Genomic DNA, 19,500 nt, shown 5'->3' on the forward strand with positions numbered 1-19,500 from the left:
ATGATGATGATGATGATGAAGAACACATTGCTCCAGAATGTCCTGTAGGTGATGATGATGATGATGATGATGATGAACACATTGCTCCAGAATGTCCTGTAGGTGATGATGATGATGATGATGAAGAACACATTGCTCCACATTGCACTGTGTCCGAGTGATACTCACGGGTCCGAGTGATACTCACGGGTCCGAGTGATACGCCCGGGTCCGAGTGACACGCACGGGTCCGAGTGATACTCACGGGTCCGAGTGACACGCACGGGTCCGAGTGATACTCACGGGTCCGAGTGACACGCACGGGTCCGAGTGACACGCCCGGGTCCGAGTGACACTCACGGATCCGAGTGACACGCCCGGGTCCGAGTGATACTCACGGGTCCGAGTGATACGCCCGGGTCCGAGTGATACGCACGGGTCCGAGTGATACGCCCGGGTCCGAGTGATACTCACGGGTCCGAGTGACACGCACGGGTCCGAGTGACACGCCCGGGTCCGAGTGATACTCACGGATCCGAGTGATACGCACGGGTCCGAGTGATACGCACGGGTCCGAGTGATACACACGGGTCCGAGTGATACTCACGGATCCGAGTGATACGCACGGGTCCGAGTGATACGCACGGGTCCGAGTGATACGCACGGGTCCGAGTGATACGCACGGGTCCGAGTGATACGCACGGGTCGAAGTGACACGCCTGGGTCCTAGTGATACACACATTAAAGAGCATAGACTCGGAAATCAGCTGCAGAAGCTTATCTATTCACAATCAGAGCAGGAATGTTCTTCTAACTCAGCACACGTGTTTCTGATCATTCACATCAAACACCAGAGCCACCGAGTAACGAGACCTCATCCTGTAGGGCTGGGTGGCCATGCTCTCTCTCTCTCTCTCTCTCTCTCTCTCTCACACACACACACACACACACACACTCTCTCTCTGTCTGTCTGTCTCTCTCTCTCCCCCAGAGAAAGTCCAGACGTCCCGTTTGGAGAACTTCTCTGGATAACGTTATCACTGTAGTGAATGAGAAATCTTCCCATTAATGGCGTTGGTACTCCAGATCTCACCCTGGTCTACTTCTACAGGCTTTTTAACACCTGATATATGATACAATGTTAAGAATGTTATTTTCTTTTACTTTCTGCGAGAGATGTGCAGGTTAGAACAGACCCAACAGCTGCCTGCCTCTGTGTGTGTGTCTGTTTATTATTAAGTGCTTCTTCAGTAGCCGATCCTCAGCTCTGGCAGCTATGCCCTGGAGATACATTCGTCCAGTGCCACACTCGTCTGTTTTTTCCATAACACATGCACCTTTGTTCTGTCCATAAATCTTACACACAACTGCTCCGTCTGTAAGCCTGATGTCTACATCTGTACTGTCACTATGGAGATAAACGGAGCCAGTGTTTGACACGGACGGTGGGAAAAGGTTCAAATAAAGATTTAGTGTTGAAGGCACCTTGCCTCATTCGCTGAAACAGGAAGGGTCAGTCTGGTTCATAGCCCAGCATGTCCAGACATCTGTAGTGCCTGAAAGACGTTACACTCCACGCACTCATTCACAGAAATCTGTCATAGTTAGGATACGTGTGATAGGTCAGTGCTTAAGGCTCTGCACTAATGACCACAATGTTGCGAGGTCAAATCACACAGAGCCTCTGTTTGACCCTTAAACAAACTGATTAAGCCTAATTATACAGCTTTATTAAGACTACCCCACTTATATTGTAAAGCTATTTTATGTATGTATGTCAAATGGGCATTGTACAAGTCACCACAAGGTTGTGAGGTCTCTGTTAGTGCTTAAACAATTCTCTTAACCTTTACAATTGTATCTGTCTCCATTATAGTATAGCGCTTGTGTGTGCTGTTAGAGGTATTAGTGTCAAATGGGCATTAAGCTTTGCAATAGTGACCATACTGTTATGAGGTCAAATCCTAGAGAAACCTCTGTTGATCAATCAGCTAGGGTTATATACAGCCCTGCTTAAATGTGTAAACCTTTAGTGTGGCATTACATGTATGTGTCAATATGGTGTATGGTTCTGCACTAGCGTCCAGAAGGTTGCGAGGTCAAATCCCACTGAGCCTCTGTTTGACCCTTGAACAAACTTTCTTAACTATTAAGGTTGAATTTATTCTTCTTATATTATAAATATTGTCTGTGTTATTTTACATGTCAAAATAGCATTAAAATTTGCAATAATGACCAGAAGATTATGAGGTCAAATCCCAGAGAAACCTCTGTTTAGTCCTTGAACAAACTCATTACATATTTAGGTAAACACAGTATATAACCCTGTGGGAATTTGTGTGGTGTTACATGTGCTAGCAAAAAGGTTGTGGGATCAAATCTCAGACTGCCTCGATTTAGCCCAATTGTAGTGTAGATTTTTGTGTGGTTTTATTTCTATTAGTGTGTGTGTGTAGGTCAGGTTCCTAAATACAGTGTAAATGCTTGCTGTTAGCCGGTAAACACACACACACACATACATACATGCTTCTTCCTGCTGAGGAAGACTGTAAATAATAAAATCCATCTAAAAGCTGGAAAATTTAGACAATTGGTTCCAACATGTTTGTCATCACATTCAGGCCTCTGACCCAATGCCCCTCTCTCTCTCTCTCTCTCTCTCTCTCTCTCTCTCTCTCTATCTTCCTTTCGGCTGTCTCTGGAATCTACTAGCAGCTGGAAAATAAGTGCAAAACAAAAAGCCTTTACTCATTCTGCTGAGAAACAATCCATCAAGGCCAGAGCAATTAGCAGAATCAACAAAACACAACAGGCATACTTGGGGGATGATGTGTGAAGAGAAACGCCGGCCTGAAGCCCAGCTCTCATTCAGTCCTGGCCAAATATGATGCGTCTCACGGTAAACACGCTCTAGCTGGAGAAAGTAAATCATTCCGGACGCATCTGAGAAGTATTATTACACTTGAACGTGAAGCTTTTTTGTTTTCTAGTATAGCTAAACTATGACAATGAAATCTGGCTAGCAAACGCTTAGCTCGTTTTAGCCTGTGACGCTAATTTGGACTACAGCAAAGCTTAGCAGATATTAATGTGGGAAAATTCCCGTAGTCAACCAAAAAACGCCTACAATGTTGAAATAAGTCCAGCAGCTACTTTGATTATAACCTATAAACGTTTTATATTTCTTTAAAAAATATAAACTGACAAAAAAGAAAAGGAGGACAGATGTGATTCAACACCTGCATTTGATCTTTCAACACTAAGAATGATTTGGCTCTGGAGGTGCTAATTCAGCAAAGTGTCGCGTGTTTATTTGGCATTAAGGATTTGTCTAATAGTAGAAGAAAGCCCCCCCCCCAAAAAAACGTCAAGAATTACTTTCAAGCAGGTTCTTCATTCCCGAGACGTCCAGGAACTGAGCTGAAGACACAAACGGGTTCTGCTACTTAAGAGCCGAATTATATAATTAGCCTGCAATGTTTGGAAAGCCTGACAATCTTGGTGTAGATGAAAACAAAACAAAAACAACAATTTCAGAAGGTTTTATAGCTGTGTTTATACACACATGAACAGACAGAGACATTAAAACTAAGTGGAATTAGAGAGATAACAATCAACTTGTGTCCTAAAAATTAATAATAATAATAATAAATGGAAACACTGAGACATTTTACCTCATTATCTTACCGTTTAGGTGAGTTTCGGACCGCGCGTCCTTTCGACTGAAACCGCATTGATTCCCACGAGCAACTTTCCACTTCGAAGAATCCGTCAAAGTGAAGATCACCTGAAGAACCTTATTCATATATATATGTATTTTTATTGTTTATTTAATCGTTAAAATATCCGTCGGTTCATCCTCCTCGGCTCATTTTGACGAATGTCCCACACACACACACACACACAGACACACACACCGATTCCGTTAGATTCCGTTAATAATCCGAGTTGTTTAAACTTTTCCCCAGCTTGAACGGCTCGTGAGACATCTCGCGCCGATCGCCTCGCACAGCCCCCGTGCGCGCGACGTGTGTGTTAACGGCTCGCCCTCAGACAGCGATAGCTTCGCTGCTACCACGCGCTGGAAGCTTCTTGGCGCATTTTTAAGGCAATAAAATCCGTTCGGGACCTGAACAACCAGCTGAAAACAACCGAATCTGACTGAAAGTTCTCTCTCAGGACGCGCCCGAGTCTTCCAGGAGTGTCCGTGCGGAAAGGTGAAGGATTCTTGTGAAGCTTTCGGAATAGGACAAGACCCAGAAGGGGGCTGGTTTCAAGAGGAGGGGGGATGAAAAAGAAGAAGACAAGAAATACATGAGAGGGAAAACGGAGGAACAACATCTGCTGCCTGTGGGTGTAATCAGACAACATTTCAACTCATTGAAGGAAGAAGAAGAAGAAGGGAAAAAAAGAAGAAGAATCCTTGAAGCGGGGACAAGGTTTCCTTTAGAACCTTCCCTTTAGCTAGCTAGTTTCTGTTTTGTCCTGATTAGCTGATTAACACCAAAGCCTTCAGCTTCTGGGGAGGAAACAGAAATTTAAAGAGACTTTACCTCAGATGTAATATTGCCTGAGACATCTTTGTTATCCAGATGTTAGTTTAGCTTTAGCCTGGTTTTATAACAATTAGCAAAGAAATTTTGAAAACGTTCAACAATTCAGGGCTTCAGGAAACGTTTAGTGATAACGTGTAATAGTTCTCAAATGAAACGTAACCAATTTTCCAAAATATCTTGTCAATGGTCTGCTTCTCGTTTATTCTTAACGAGGAAATCGTTCTGTATTATTTCAGAACTAATTCGTGAATTTTCGGAACTAATTCGTGAACTGCAAAAGGTTCGTTGACATGTTACGTGCTCAGATTCGTGCTAACTTTTTATTTTTTTGGCAGATTAACAAAGCAAGTTTTATTATTATTATTATTATTATTATTATTATTATTATTATTATTATTATTATTCCCTCATGAGCTTTTCATTTCCTCACAGTGTCTCTGTACATGGTTAAAGGGTTCTTTATGACAGGATTTAATGTTAAAAAATAAATCAAAACATGGTGTTAAGAAGTGAATTAGTGAGTAGAAACTTTGGACCACACACACACACACACACACACACACACCATGGACCTGAAGGGTAATCTCTTGTTTTTTGTAAGACACGGGATAGTCTTTGTCAGTGGGTTTATTTCCTACACCGGGCTTTATCTCAGCCTCATGAATCACACTCTGCTAATGTTAACATTAACATCAATCTTAAGTGATTTAGGGATTTCCGCTGGCTAGGAGGTGAACTCCAAATATTTGTGGAGTGACAAGGAAGGAATTATCATCAATTTGTTGTTAAAAATAAAAGAAAACTGAGAGGCTGCCCATTCCGTAACTTTCACATTACCTAGATAAAAACATTTTATTGATGACTTTTATATTTGAGAATTAACATTGAGAATGTCTTTTACTGTATGACCAAAAAGTTATCACTAAAAAGTCCTAAATGTACATTCCATATCTAACAAGTGTAGCGGTAATCATTTTCCAATAAGAATTCACCCGCTTTGATTAATATGTTTAACTTTTTTTACTAGAGTCGTACCCGGTTTTATGATGCAGTTTATGATATTACTTAGACAAGCTATGCCGTTAGAGGTGAGTGTGTAATGTTTTTGGCATGCAGCTGCATGACACTAATTGGTGGTTTGCTTCATAGCTCCAGTCCAATGTGAAATTTGGCATACCAGACATGTCTTGGCTGATCAGCGAGATCTGAGGTAGGCAAATTAGGCAGGACAGACTTTTCTTTCGATAAATCATTACTATAGGAATCCTGGTCTAGTGGTTAAGAACGATACGTATTGATAGATTTTAACGCCTCTGGGGTCGTAGTAATGTTTTAAAGCACTTGACTGGTTTGGTTTATAATAATAATGGAAAGACTGGTAAGATTTTAAGTGCTTATATTCCTTTGTTATAAATGAAATATTGTCAGCTAACTAGCTGCATCTATGTTCAATATTTAATATTATTGGAGAATGCTATTAGTACTTAAATAGTTAGACATGTCCAATCCATCTAAGCTGACAGATATGTATGACTTCAACCCTGAAACAAATGTGGCCCTGTTGTCTTGGCGATTATCCTCCCCCATGAGGTCAGTAGTCATTGGTGAAGGTGTTCACCTTGTTCACATTTATTTAAAAAGCCGTCTAGCTAACCTTCTCAAACTGCCATCAGGTTTGTTTAGATTTAAACTTGGACAGATGATGAATGCTGATGGCTGTAGTAGGAATAAGACCCACAACCAAACCATTTGATGTCTCATGTTGGGGTTCTTCAGGCTGCTCAGGTGCTTGCTTGGTCTGTGGTCATTTCAAGACTGGACTACTGCAGCTCTCTGGTCTGGTCTACCTCTGGTCTTCCGCTGATGGAGGTGGTGGTAGCTCAAGTGGTTAAGGCTCTGGGTCGTGGACCGGAAGATCGGGCCCCAGCACTGCCAAGCTGCCACCATTGGGCCCTTGACCAAGGCCCTCAACCCACCTTGCTCCAGGGGTGCTGCATCATGGCTGACCCTGTGCTCTGACCCCAATTTCACTGTGCAGTAAGGTATAACAACCTTTTCAACCTGCCCCAGTTCTCCTACACCACCCCACTGCTGCTCCTCTACTGGCTTCTGGTAGCTGCGGTATCAGATTCAGAACACTGATGCTTGCCTAAAAAGCCAAGAATGGACCAGCTCCATCTGACCTCAAAGCTCTTATTACTCCTCACACTGCACCTTGCTCCCTCAGGTCCACTAGCTCTGCTCCACTGGTCCCACCATCTCTCAGGGTAAGAGGTAGGTCAACATCTAGACTCTTCTCTGTTCTGGAACCGAGGTGGTGGAATGAACTTGCCCTAGATGTCCGAACAGCCGAGTCACTGACCAACTTCAAACGGCGGATGAAGACCTACCTCTTGCTGAAACACTTAAACTAGCTTTGTTTTATATGATGTTGTATGTTGTATGTAGATTTTTAAAAAACAGTTTGCAGTTTTTCAGCTGATGGTATCATAAATCTGTGATCTAATGAACCAATGTTAATGTGTTCACTGACAGAGACTTCAAAGCACTCTTGTACATCGCTGTGGATAAGAACATCTGCCAAATGCCAGAAATGTAAATGTACATCTTTCTTATTCCTATTTCAATTCTCAGACCTGAAGCCATTTCATTAGGTACATTAAACATGATTAGGTACCATGGTGGGATAGTGTTTGAATATGGGAACAGATGAACCAGATTGCAAATGGATCAGCATGTCTTAAATAAACAGAAACCATTCTCAAGCCTGGTCATAACTAAGGCTGTCCAGAACGCTAAACAGTTAGTACCTCAAACCTATTTATAGAAAGGAAGTAACGTCCCTTGTACCAGCCTTGTTTACACCCTAAATAACAAATCAAAGGATGATTCAGACAAGCCGGAAAAAAAGGTAGATATAGCTTGTGAATGGAATTCTTCCCTCTGATGGGTCACTCAGGATCTAGGAGGTCCAGCAGTAGAAAGTGGATTGGCGGGTGTATGAACACAGCTCTGCTCCTTTAATCTGGAATAGTTTGCTCTTCCACACATTCCTGGTGTGTTTTTAGAGATCACAAACTAATCTTTACTCCATGATACACTATCAGTATATCCAACATCACACCATATGAACGTCCTTCATCACAGTAGAGCTGAATGAACTCCGTTTTCTTATAAATATAAATATATATATTTGTTATTTTCTTTAAAAGATTTAAAGTTGCACTATTAAAAAAATATGGTTTAAAGTGAAGGCAGAACTCCACACATGTACAAGAAATAAAGTTGAATACACAGTTTATACACACAAGTTGAGTGACAGATGTCTCGTCCAATCAGAGGGAAGAATTCCATTCACAAACTTTCAAACATTCTTTTCCTCTTCATCTGATTCTCCTTGTGTTTTTGGATTTGTTATTTTGTGTTGCACTTCTCGCCCACTGTACCATTCTTATACTTTGTGGCCTGAACATAACGGCAGAGTCATGAGTTGATGACCAGATGTTGGTGTAACTGGCCCAAGGGAATCCTGTGAAATAAATGAATAGTGTAAACCATGTTAGTCCGTCGTTAAACCATGTTTGCTTTCACTAAAGAGTCTGGTATTTTTCATCACTAATTGAACTTCCTATTTCTGCCTACAGAAATGAGCCCTTACACTGCAGACAACCAACACAGCCCTTTCTCCACCAAGCACCATTACAAGTGTCTTACTTCCTTACAGTTTCTATGAAAAATAACACAGTCAAGTTTGTTCAATCCAGTGAATATTTACTGTTCTACAAAAACTGTGTATGTATATACAGAAATGAAGATACTGAAGATTTGAGATTTGGAAGCACGTGGGAAGAAAAGCATTAGACTCCACAGACATCATGTTCCTGTGAACTAAAACAGAATCATTTACAGTCCTTCAAAACAGATGATCCAATCCCACTCTTCTGTTTAGACCTGGAATTTATTATTGTTGTTTTCTGCAGATGTTCAGATCACCCAGAACCATCCAAATACTCTACCAAGCGAGGAGGAGCGTGGGAATTAGCTCTAATCATCTTCGGAGGATGATGAAGAGAGATTTGATTCTACAGGGCGTACTTACTTTTTTTTATCCACTGAGCAACGTCTCGTCTTCTACAGCTGTCTGTTTAACCAACACCAATAACCTCAAGCCAACTGATCACAATCTCATCACCCCCGAAATGCAGAATAAAGAGACAAGAACGAGAACCTTTTAAAAAGGTGCGTGTCCCAACACAGGATAGCGAATTCCTTTGGACAAGACTAATCTGGATTTAATTACAGCCGTGGGTTTTCAGTGTCTTGCAGACCCCTTTGCTCATCACGTCTTGTTGACTTTACCTGCTCTCGAGACGCAGTGTCTAATTTGACGATCACTTAATTAACCGAGCCCTTCATTATAGATCAGGCGAAGTCAACTTTCACATAGTTGGACGGACAGAGACGTCGGACAGTTACACAGAAAGAGTAGGAAGCTTGAGAAGCCGTCCTGAATAGAGGAGGAGGATCAGATCCACCACTTATCTGTTTACAAGGACGTCCTAACGTGTATTTATACATCACACCTGCAGACAGTCGTGTGATTTTAATGACAACCCTAGTCTCAGACGAAGGATTAAACCCCAGTGAATTCCCAGCCTTCAGTTTAGCCTAATCATTCCTGTTAATAAGTTTCATCTATACTCCATGCCCTCTCCACTTTTCACTCTCACACACTTTCTGTCCTTTGAATCATTTTCCCCCCTCTTTTCCTATAAACTATTAGAGAAGTTTCTGTCCCATCAAAGAACCCCATTTCCCCAGAAAGTTGAAAAAGATGAAAGGATAAGAAGGAGAAAAGGGGACAAAAGAGCAAGGTGTTGAGTTACAAGCCTGCCCCTCTGAGAGTGTCCATGAAAGAGTCTGGGCATGGGAGAGATGGACGAGACAGAGAATGACAGAAAGACTTGCAGAATGAAAGGAAGAGTGAGTCAAACAGGTATGAACTCAGACACACACACACAGGAACTTTTATCAGCTTTTTTTGGAAATAGCCTGAAAATACATTCTCTTAACACACCCACGGAAGAAAGCGGTCCTCCTCGTGAGCTTTCCCTTCCTCCCTGTGGTATTCCTCCCTGTTGGCATTTGGTAGTCGTTCCCTCGTAATCTCCGTCTCCCTCCCACCATTCTGCATCTCTGGCTGTGTTTCGACTTGCCTCGTATGCACTTAGATATTTCAGCCCCAGGGTCTACAGCTACAGATAAAGGCAGAGAGGCGAAAAGAGAGGTGAGAGAAGAGACATTTTTTCCGAAAGGTGCTGCAGGATATAGTCACGCAGGGCGACAAAAGTTTAGAACGCTTTCACTCGTTTTTTACATACTTGAGCAGAAATGAATACACACTCATCCCCTGACTCATACACACACACACTCTCACTCACTCATTTGCTCCACTGCTCACAAACTGTTCCACGTTCCTGCTCTCGGGCCATTCACAAGAAAGCTAGAAGGCTTTGTCACGTCTCTGAACCAGCAATTCCCGTTTACACAAGGAGCATTTTTACACCCTAAACCTCAGATGCTTATTCAGACACTCCTCTTGCGCACACACACACACACACACACCTGAAAGTGACAAAAGAGTGGATATTTACAACCAGAGCTGGTTTTTCTGTTTCAGCTTCCAGATGAAGTGATTGACACGCTTTCGAACACATCATTTTAATGTCAATACACCACCAGAAATTAAACTCCCAAGCGGTGAGGAAATAAATCTGACCCTAAAGCTCTACTTCCTCCCGTTTTTTTTTTTTTTTTTCTGTAGTGACGCTTTATGAATGTAACTGAGTCAGGTTCATTTCCCCAGACGTGGAAATCCCAACCCTGTGCAATCACAATCTGTAATGTAGCTATTATGGCAATTATTGAAAATAGAGCTGTCAGGGAAACGAACGCTCTGTTCACACACACACACACACACATGTCTCGGGCTTACTTCAACCTGAGGTTAACCTTAAGGTCAATTACAGACCTCTTTGCCACGCAGGGTCCAACCCTCATTAAATCCTTTCTTTCTTGTAATCCCATTTTCTCCGTCTTTGCCAATCCTCAAAAATCTCTCTTTCCCCCCCAGCAACACTCACCTCACGTCACCCCCACCGCCCCACACACCCTCCCTATCCACCACACTGCCACCTTCAGAACCATTAAATCTCCCCGTGTGTTCCCTTTCCCACCCCCTCGCATGTGTTTCCAATTTCAGCCACGCCGTTCGGCTTGCCGCAGCCTGACCTAATTCTCCTGGACCTGCCCCAACAGCAGCAAAAAACCACCAAGGCAGGCAAGGTAGAGGTCAAAGGTCAAGGGATGCCAGCAGGTACAACAGTCTCAGATGGATAGGTCTCTCATGCCTCCAGCCAGCCAGATAGTGTGAACCTTCCCTCATTTCGAAAAACTCATGGTTCACACCCAGCCATGCATCCGAGCTCGTTGATGAGGTCGCCAGAGCCTGAAATTGGATTCGAAGGTCAGAGGTCACAAGTTCAGGGCACTTGTATATCCAAACACGAGACAAGCTACATGCTCATCACTCATCAGCGTCCACTTGAATGAGCAAACAGATGTACAGATAATACAATGGACGTGTGTTATTTCAGCAATGCTCGGAAAGGTCCAGGAATGAGAGGTGGCAGTGAGGGATTTATGAGGTTCAGGAGGAGGTTCTGCTTGGAAGAAGGCCTTTATTATGGGAACAGCAGGTTTTCTTCAATTTGTCTGATGGCTGATTAGAACCAGGTTTAACCCTAAAGGACAGTGAAGGAGTTGAGGGTGACGGGGTGCGACTTCACACTGCGGATCTTTATGATGTCTGTGTGCTGAGTTTATAATAGTGAATAGAGCGCGTATCTAAAACCACAGGATTTTATGACCTCCATGCATTCAGCATTCCTGTCTCGCTTTTCCCTCAGCATGATCACATCCCCATTCCTCACTCAACATTATTTCATAATCATATCCGCTCGTGCAAGGTATCTAGCTTAATAATGATAACATCTGTGATGCGGTTAGGTTTATGAGACAAGTTCAATTTCGAATTCCGTCACCGCGTCATATCGCTGGCTTGAGCTGGCTGATTTTACAAGACCAAGCCATCTTGTCTGCTCAGCAGAAATGATCCAAAAGCAACTAGTCGAACTTGTTTGTCTGCATCTCCCTGAAGAGTCGGACCACCGTTACGAATGAAACGTTTCCCAGGAATCGGATAAGATCTGAAATCGGCTCAGCTTGTGTGTTTTAGTGTTTTGTTTTTTCGCTGTGAGAAACCTAAGGCTTTGCTCCATTACTGCTCTGCTACGACGCAATGCAAGTTTTTAATTAAGCGATACGCGAAAGACATTTTCCACTACAAATGGTTTGTTTGTAATGAAATGTTTGGATTGGATTTTCTTCTCTGCTCCGACTGGCTTTAGTTATTCGCTAGAATTCTAAACATGTAAGATCCACTTGCTTCAGGAGGAGAGTTTCGGTTTTCCCATCGCCGTTGCGTTAGATCAGTTCAATCATACGTCCCTTTAATACGTCTGGAGCCGGTTTACAAGTCGTATCACGTTTAAAGCCATTTTTTTCCCGTCTCGTGGAAATATCCCACTGCAGACTTGAATACGTTGTTTGGTTTCGGTCGGGTGATTGGTAACAGCCAGAGCACATGGTCAAGATTCTTGCACGTCACATGGACCATGCTCCAAAGCTTTTCTGAAACGTTGACTCATCTCACACAAGATTTTCCAGTCAGATCTCATTGTCCAGAGCAGGTAACGTTGAGCAAACACTCCCCCGAGTCAATCCGCCCCCTCAGGAAACGCTCAGAGCTTTGATGAGCTCACTTGTCTTCCTGTGAGTCCATACAATGTCCTCTGAAGTACCTGTGACCTTGAATTCGGATCGCTACCTCAAGCTGACTTTGTGGAACGTTTCTGTTGATTCCAGACTGTTCTGTCGACTTTACTGATACATCAGACTTTTATTATGGAATATATTTTGACAGGTTTAGCTGCAGTTCGATAACTCAGACCTAGTTGCTAAGGCTAAGCTCGGGTTCAGCAGCTCAAACTCAGTTACTACGTCAACACTGTTTAAAAATCCAATCTAAGAAACAAATCAGATTTCCCCCTAAAGTCACATGGGACAATATATAGAGATGTCCTTAGTCTATATTAGTAATATTTTGGCATGTTACATCGTCCTCGCTCCTCAGAGTGAAGATTTAAAGCTCTTCCTCTTCAGAAAGGATAACATCTTGATCTTGCTTTCTCTGCATTTACCTGAAGTTAATCACATACTGTTCTGTTTTTTATACATAAAGGGATGTAATTAGGGTCCAAAAATCAGGGTATATTTATGAGAAGAAAGAATCATTTCTTTGTGCATTTTTAAAATTTTATTTATTTTATTGTGCCCGACTTCAGAAACACACAAGATGCTGTAATCAAGGTTATGACATCATAATGTGATCACATGATTTAGATTATTTGTTAATTAGACCTTTAGTTTACTTTTCATTTGCTAAATGAATAAAATAATGTTTCAGGTTTTTGTTTATTCCAATTGCTTTCCTCAGGTTTGCTGATTCAGAGTTAGCATCATAAAAACATTTCCTATGCTCATTTACTATGTGATTATGTTGATGTTCTATAATATACTGTGTATTCTTTTATACACTGATCAGGCATAACATTATGACCACCTACCTAATATTGTGTCGGTCCCCCTTTTGCTGCCAAAACAGCCCTGACCCGTCCTGCACTGTGTATTCTGACCCCTTTCTATCAGAACCAGCATTAACTTCTTCAGCAGTTTGATCAACAGTAGCTCGTCTGTTGGATCGGATCACACGGGCCAGCCTTCTCTCCCCACGTGCATCAATGAGCCTTGACCGTCTATGACCCTGTCACCGGTTCACCACTGTTCCTTCCTTGGTCCACTTTTGATAGATACTGACCACTGCAGACCGGGAACACCCCACAAGAGCTGCAGTTTTGGAGACGCTCTGATCCAGTGGTCTAGCCATCACAATTTGGCCCTTTTGGTCAAACTCGCTCACATCCTTACTCTTGTCCATTTTTCCTGCTTCTAACATCAACTTTGAGGACAAAATGTTGACTTGCTGCCTGATATATCCCACCCACTAACAGGTGCCATGATGAGGAGATACTCAGTCTTATTCACCTCACCTCTCACTGGTCAGTGTTATACCTGATTGGTGTACATAGCACTTTTAATAATGGACATTGTCTCAAAGCACCTTTACAGGACATAAGAAATATAGAACAAAAAGTTCAAGATTAATATTAGACTTATATTTAAATTTATTTGTATTAATCCATAGTGAGCGAGCCTGAAGCAACTGTGGCAAGGAAAAACTCCCTTAGATGCTAAGACGAAGAAACCTTGAGAGGAACCAGACTCAGAAGAGAACCTCATCATCATTTGGGTGACACCAGAAGGTGTGATTATAAATAATGTCCTTTCTTCAGTCATTGGAGTTCCTGAGCGACTCATAAATTTGCCCAACATCTGAGTTCATTATAGAATCAACACCAACTCCTCCATGCCTTCAGATGCTCAATGATGGAGATACAGCATGTGTAGAATGTTATTTTGTGTATTGATTAGGAGATTGTTGTCCTCAAAGTCCACATGGAGTTTGCATCTTTTCTTCGAATCTTCATGAAGCAGAATCCAACTGGAGCTGGTACATCTCTGGATGCCTCAGGATCCTCGCAAGGTTGGCCTCTTCTCACTGAAGGTCCGAATTTTTCATAAAGAATACAATCATCTTAAAATCTCGCCTAAAAGAGCTAGTTTAAGCGTTCAGGAAGAGGTAGGTCTCCATCTGTCTTTTAAACTTTTAGGGGAACCACCTCGGTGCCAGAACAGAGAAGAGTCTAGATGGATACCTACAGAGAGATGGTGGGAGCAGAGATGATCTCTAACATCTCTTCTACACACACAAAGTCTATAGCTGAGGTCTGAATGATCCAGTTCACAGCGTTGACTGATCTTAACTCTGAACTGACTTTAAATCTGTCCTTTTTGTCACTTTTTTTCTGCTTATACACAAATATTTTGTGACTATCTAAACAACTCTTATACACTTCTACAAACCAACAGCTTCATGTCTTTAAGGTTCTGAACCCTTACAGATGCTTTCCAGGCTTTTTCCAGTGCTTTAAACTGCTCTGGATCAAAAAAAGTCCCCCATTCATCAAAAATAAACAATTTATAATTAAATGGAGAACATTTTATGCAAATCCAGTGTAACTCTATGGGTTTTCCAACACTGGGAACTTTTAGCCTGTGTGCTGATAAGGATCTTCGTCTCTTCTCTGACCGCACTTCAAACCGAGCGAATGAATTAACTGGCCCCTGTATTTACTCCCAGAGAGAACACTCCAGCACAGATCTTTGTGGATATTTCCCCCGAAATAGCAAGTACTCTGTGTATTATCTGGACAGTGTTTTTAAACATGCAGATCTGATTGATTCTATGGACATAAAATCCTTCCTACACACACACATTCACTGTGTAACACATTGTAAACGCTTCGGACCGGCGGTGTGGAGTTTCAGCGGCCGGCTTTGTGTTTAAACCACTCCGGCAATTAGCGAGGGATAGACTTACAGCACATCCGTCACACAAAAGAGAGAGAGAGAGAGAGAGAGAGAGAGGGAGAGAGAGAAAAATTGAGAGAGAGTGAGAAAAGTGAGGGAGAGAGAAAAAAAGTGTGTGTATGAGACAGAGAGAGACAGACAGAGAAAGATATAAAAATTGAGTGACAGAGAGAAATTTAAAAGTGTGTGTGTATGAGAGAGAGAGAGAGAGAGAGAGAGAGGGAGAGAGAGTTTCAGAGAGAGTTCTTCAGGCCTTTCCATCTGGCCATCCTTTGGGACAGGGTGTGTGTGTGTGTGTGTGAAAGAGAGACAACGGAATGTGTGTGTACACGTTTGCCTGTTTTTGCGTGTGTGGGACGTGGGATCGCTTGTGAGTGAGTGATGAGTGCAAGTGTGTATTCTGCGCCACTGTGCTCTTTGTTCATGCGTATAATCGTAGTATTGCTTCTCATTCATGTGAGTGTGTGGTATGAGGAAGAGAGAGAGAGAAAGAGAGAGAGAGAGAGATAAGGAGAGATAGAGAGAGATTTAGCCTAATTAAGGGATCTTCCTAAACCCCACCTTAGCTGTATGGCTTTACAGTAAAGCTGATGGTATATCTGCTGGAGCTGCGGCTAATCCGGTCTGCCTCAGTCCTCTGGCAGCAACCCCCCCCCCACCCCCGTGGCTAACGTGACAGCTCTATAGGAACGCCACTCCTTTATAGGAACTTCAGTTTTTTATAGGAACTCCACTCCTTTATAGGAACTCCACTCCTTTAAAGCGTTCCTCTGTCCAGCGTCTGCTTGTTTAGGGAAAGTAAAGGAAACGTGTAGCTCTGAACTTCACTGACCAGCCTGAATATCACACCCACTGGCAGGTGACTTACACTGACCATCTAACCATCTGATTATAGTCACACCTGTCCTCAAGACAAAAAGCTCTTCTCTTTCCTTTACCTTGTATTCTGTTTTCTTTCTTTCTTTCTTATCTCTGATTACAGTCACACCTGTCTTTCAGCAGTGAGATATTGTTCTGCAGAAGTCAGCTGAACTCAAAGCAGGAAAAATTGGAAAGTCTGAAGGATCTGAGCGATTTAGACAAGGCACAGATTGAGATGTCTAGACGACTTCTCCAAAACAGCAGCTCTTCTGTGGTGTTCCAGATGTGCAGGGGTTAGAACTGACCAAAAGTGCTCCAAAGAAGGACAAGCGGTGAATCAGTGTCGGGGCATCCAAGGCTCTGATGAACCTTCATCTAAGGCTCCAAGGCTCTAACTGTCTGGTCCCATCCCACAAAAGATCTACTGCTGTAGAAGAATGCCATCAGAATGACCATGCTGACTCCTGGACACCACCCAAAGCTCCTACAAAGGACATGTGAGCATCAGAACTGGACCATGAAGCAGTGGAAGAAAGAAGGCCTGGTCTGATCGATCACGTGTGGAGGTTCGGTGTGTGCGTGCGCCAGAAGACATTACACCAGGATGCACTATGGGAAGGCAGTGTGATGTTCTGGACAATGTTCTGCTTGGAAACCTCAAGTCCTGCTGTTCATGTGAGACACATAGCACCTACCTAAACACTGCTGCAGACCAAGTTCACCCCTTTATGCTAATGTATTCCCTTTTAGCCTCTTCCAGCAGGATGATGCTCACTGACACACTGCAGGCATTCTTCAGGAGAAGTTTGAGGAACACGAGGAAAGAGTCCAAGGTGTTAGCCTCCAAATTTCCCAGATCTCAATATGATAGAGTGTCTGTGGGAGTATAAAGTCAGAAGTCAGCTAAAGTCAGAACTTACTGGACCTCCCGCTAGCATCTTGGTGTCAGATACCACAACACACCTTCTGAGAGTCCACATCTTCAGTCAGAGCTGTTTTGGTGACATGAGCAGGATCTACACCAAATAAGGTTTTAATGTCCTTTGGATGTCCGGGCTTAAAGATCTTGGAATTTCTTCTGTTTACTCCAAGTGAAAAATCTCTGTTGTTTTTGTAGTAGTAGTGAGTCATACAACTTGGAATAGGAATCTATCTAGAAAGTGATTCAACTCTGATTCAACCAGCAGGAAGTGAATCAATCATGGGGTGGGTTTTGGGTTGCAGCATGTTTTAAGTTTTTAAAAGCTAGAAATGTAATGCAGCAGAAATGCCATTCTTTCTGGAGATCTGAAATAAATAAATAAATAAATAAATAAGAGGTTATTTTTTGTGATTATGTAATCATTTATTTAGAGCTGATGCTGTGTTCTCTGTGTTCTCTCTGTGTTCTCTCTCTGTGCTCTCTGTGTTCCCTCTCTGTGCTCTCTGTGCACTCTCTGTGTTCTCTCTCTGTGCTCTCTGTGTTCTCTCTCTGTGCACTCTCTGTGCTCTCTGTGTTCTCTCTCTGTGCTCTCTGTGCACTCTCTGTGTTCTCTCTCTGTGCTCTCTGTGTTCTCTCTCTGTGCTCTCTGTGCACTCTGTGCACTCTGTGTTCTCTCTCTGTGCTCTTTGAGTTCTCTGTCTGTTTTCTCTGTGCACTCTCTGTGTTCTCTCACTGTGCTCTCTGTGTTCTCTCTCTGTGTTTGCTCTCTGTGTTCTCTCTCTGTGTTCTCTCTGTGTTCTCTCTGTGTTCTCTCTGTGTTCTCTCTCTCTGTGCTCTCTGTGCACTCTCTGTGTTCTCTCTCTGTTTTCTCTGTGCACTCTCTGTGTTCTCTCTCTCTGTGCTGTCTGTGCACTCTCTGTGCACTCTCTGTGTTCTCTCTCTGTGTTCTCTCTGTGCACTCTCTGTGTTCTCTCTCCCTGTGTTCTCTCTGTGCACTCTGTGTTCTCTCTGTGCACTCTGTGTTCTCTCTGTGTTCTCTCTGTGCACTCTGTGTTCTCTCTGTGCACTCTCTGTGTTCTCTCTCTGTGTTCTCTCTGTGCACTCTCTGTGTTCTCTCTCTGTGTTCTCTCTGTGCACTCTCTGTGTTCTCTCTCTGTGTTCTCTCTGTGCACTCTCTGTGTTCTCTCTCTGTTCTCTCTGTGCACTCTGTGTTCTCTCTCTCTGTGCTCTCTGTGCACTCTCTGTGTTCTCTCTCTCTGTGTTCTCTCTGTGCACTCTCTGTGTTCTCTCTCTCTGTGCTTTCTGTGCACTCTGTGTTCTCTCTGTGTTCTCTCTCTGTGCTCTCTGTGCACACTCTGTGTTCTCTCTCTCTGTGCTCTCTGTGCACTCTCTGTGTTCTCTCTCTGTGCTCTCTGTGCACTCTCTGTGTTCTCTCTCTGTGCTCTCTGTGCACTCTCTGTGTTCTCTCTCTGTGCTCTCTGTGCACTCTCTGTGTTCTCTCTTTCTGTGCTCTCTGTGCTGTCTCTGTGGACTCTCTGTGGTCTCTCTCTCTGTGTTCTCTCTGTGCACTCTCTGTGCTCTCTTTGTGTTCTCTCTGTGTGCTCTCTCTGTGCTCTCTCTCTTTGTGCTCTCTGTGTGTTCTCTCTGTGCACTCTCTGTGCTCTCTCTGTGCACTCTCTGTGTTCTCTCTCTGTGCTCTCTGTGCACTCTCTGTGTTCTCTCTTTCTGTGCTCTCTGTGCTGTCTCTGTGGACTCTCTGTGCTCTCTCTCTCTGTGTTCTCTCTGTGCACTCTCTGTGCTCTCTTTGTGTTCTCTCTGTGTGCTCTCTCTGTGCTCTCTCTCTTTGTGCTCTCTGTGTGTTCTCTCTGTGCACTCTCTGTGCTCTCTCTGTGTTCTCTCTGTGCACTCTCTGTGCTCTCTCTGTGTTCTCTCTCTGTGTTCTCTCTGTGTGCTCTCTCTGTGCTCTCTCTGTGCTCTCTCTGTGTTCTCTCTGTGTTCTCTCTGTGCACTCTCTGTGCTCTCTCTGTGTTCTCTCTCTGTGTTCTCTCTGTGTGCTCTCTCTGTGTTCTCTCTGTGTTCTCTCTGTGCTCTCTCTGTGTTCTCTCTGTGCTCTCTCTGTGTTCTCTCTGTGTGCTCTCTCTGTGTTCTCTCTGTGTTCTCTCTGTGCTCTCTCTGTGTTCTCTCTGTGCTCTCTCTGTGTTCTCTCTGTGTTCTCTCTCTGTGTTCTCTCTGTGTGCTCTCTCTGTGTTCTCTCTGTGCACTCTCTGTGCTCTCTCTGTGTTCTCTCTGTGTTCTCTCTCTGTGTTCTCCCTGTGTGCTCTCTCTGTGCTCTCTCTCTGTGCACTCTCTGTGTTCTCTCTGTGTGCTCTCTCTGTGTTCTCTCTGTGTTCTCTCTGTGCTCTCTCTGTGTTCTCTCTCTGTGTTCTCTCTGTGTGCTCTCTCTGTGTTCTCTCTGTGCACTCTCTGTGCTCTCTCTGTGTTCTCTCTGTGTTCTCCCTGTGTGCTCTCTCT

General features: G+C 43.4%; 1 protein-coding gene and 1 long non-coding RNA gene across 5 annotated transcripts in view; one reads left to right on the top strand and one right to left on the bottom strand.

The window, feature by feature from the left end:
* Positions 1-4,481, bottom strand: part of LOC131369201 (uncharacterized) — a 20,822-nt gene extending 16,341 nt beyond the window's left edge. Inside the window, exon 1 of one of the 3 annotated variants that reach the window (XM_058415696.1) lies at positions 3,654-4,481. The gene's annotated coding sequence lies outside the window, so the exon portion shown is untranslated. Of the gene's footprint in view, positions 1-3,357; positions 3,470-3,653 lie in introns of those variants that run through there. The other 2 variants (XM_058415704.1, XM_058415687.1) reach the window with 2 other exon arrangements.
* LOC131369218 (uncharacterized) lies at positions 4,281-17,345 on the top strand. Of its 2 annotated transcripts, XR_009207241.1 has the most exons (4): positions 4,281-4,418; positions 5,685-5,745; positions 7,071-7,130; positions 8,180-17,345. It is a non-coding gene; the product is annotated as an uncharacterized LOC131369218 (long non-coding RNA). The 2 variants fall into 2 exon arrangements; XR_009207240.1 differs by having other exon boundaries at positions 5,685-7,130.
* Positions 17,346-19,500: the final 2,155 nt, after the last annotated feature.

The sequence above is a fragment of the Hemibagrus wyckioides genome, linkage group LG02 (assembly GCF_019097595.1).
Source record: "Hemibagrus wyckioides isolate EC202008001 linkage group LG02, SWU_Hwy_1.0, whole genome shotgun sequence".
Lineage (NCBI taxonomy): Eukaryota > Metazoa > Chordata > Actinopteri > Siluriformes > Bagridae > Hemibagrus > Hemibagrus wyckioides.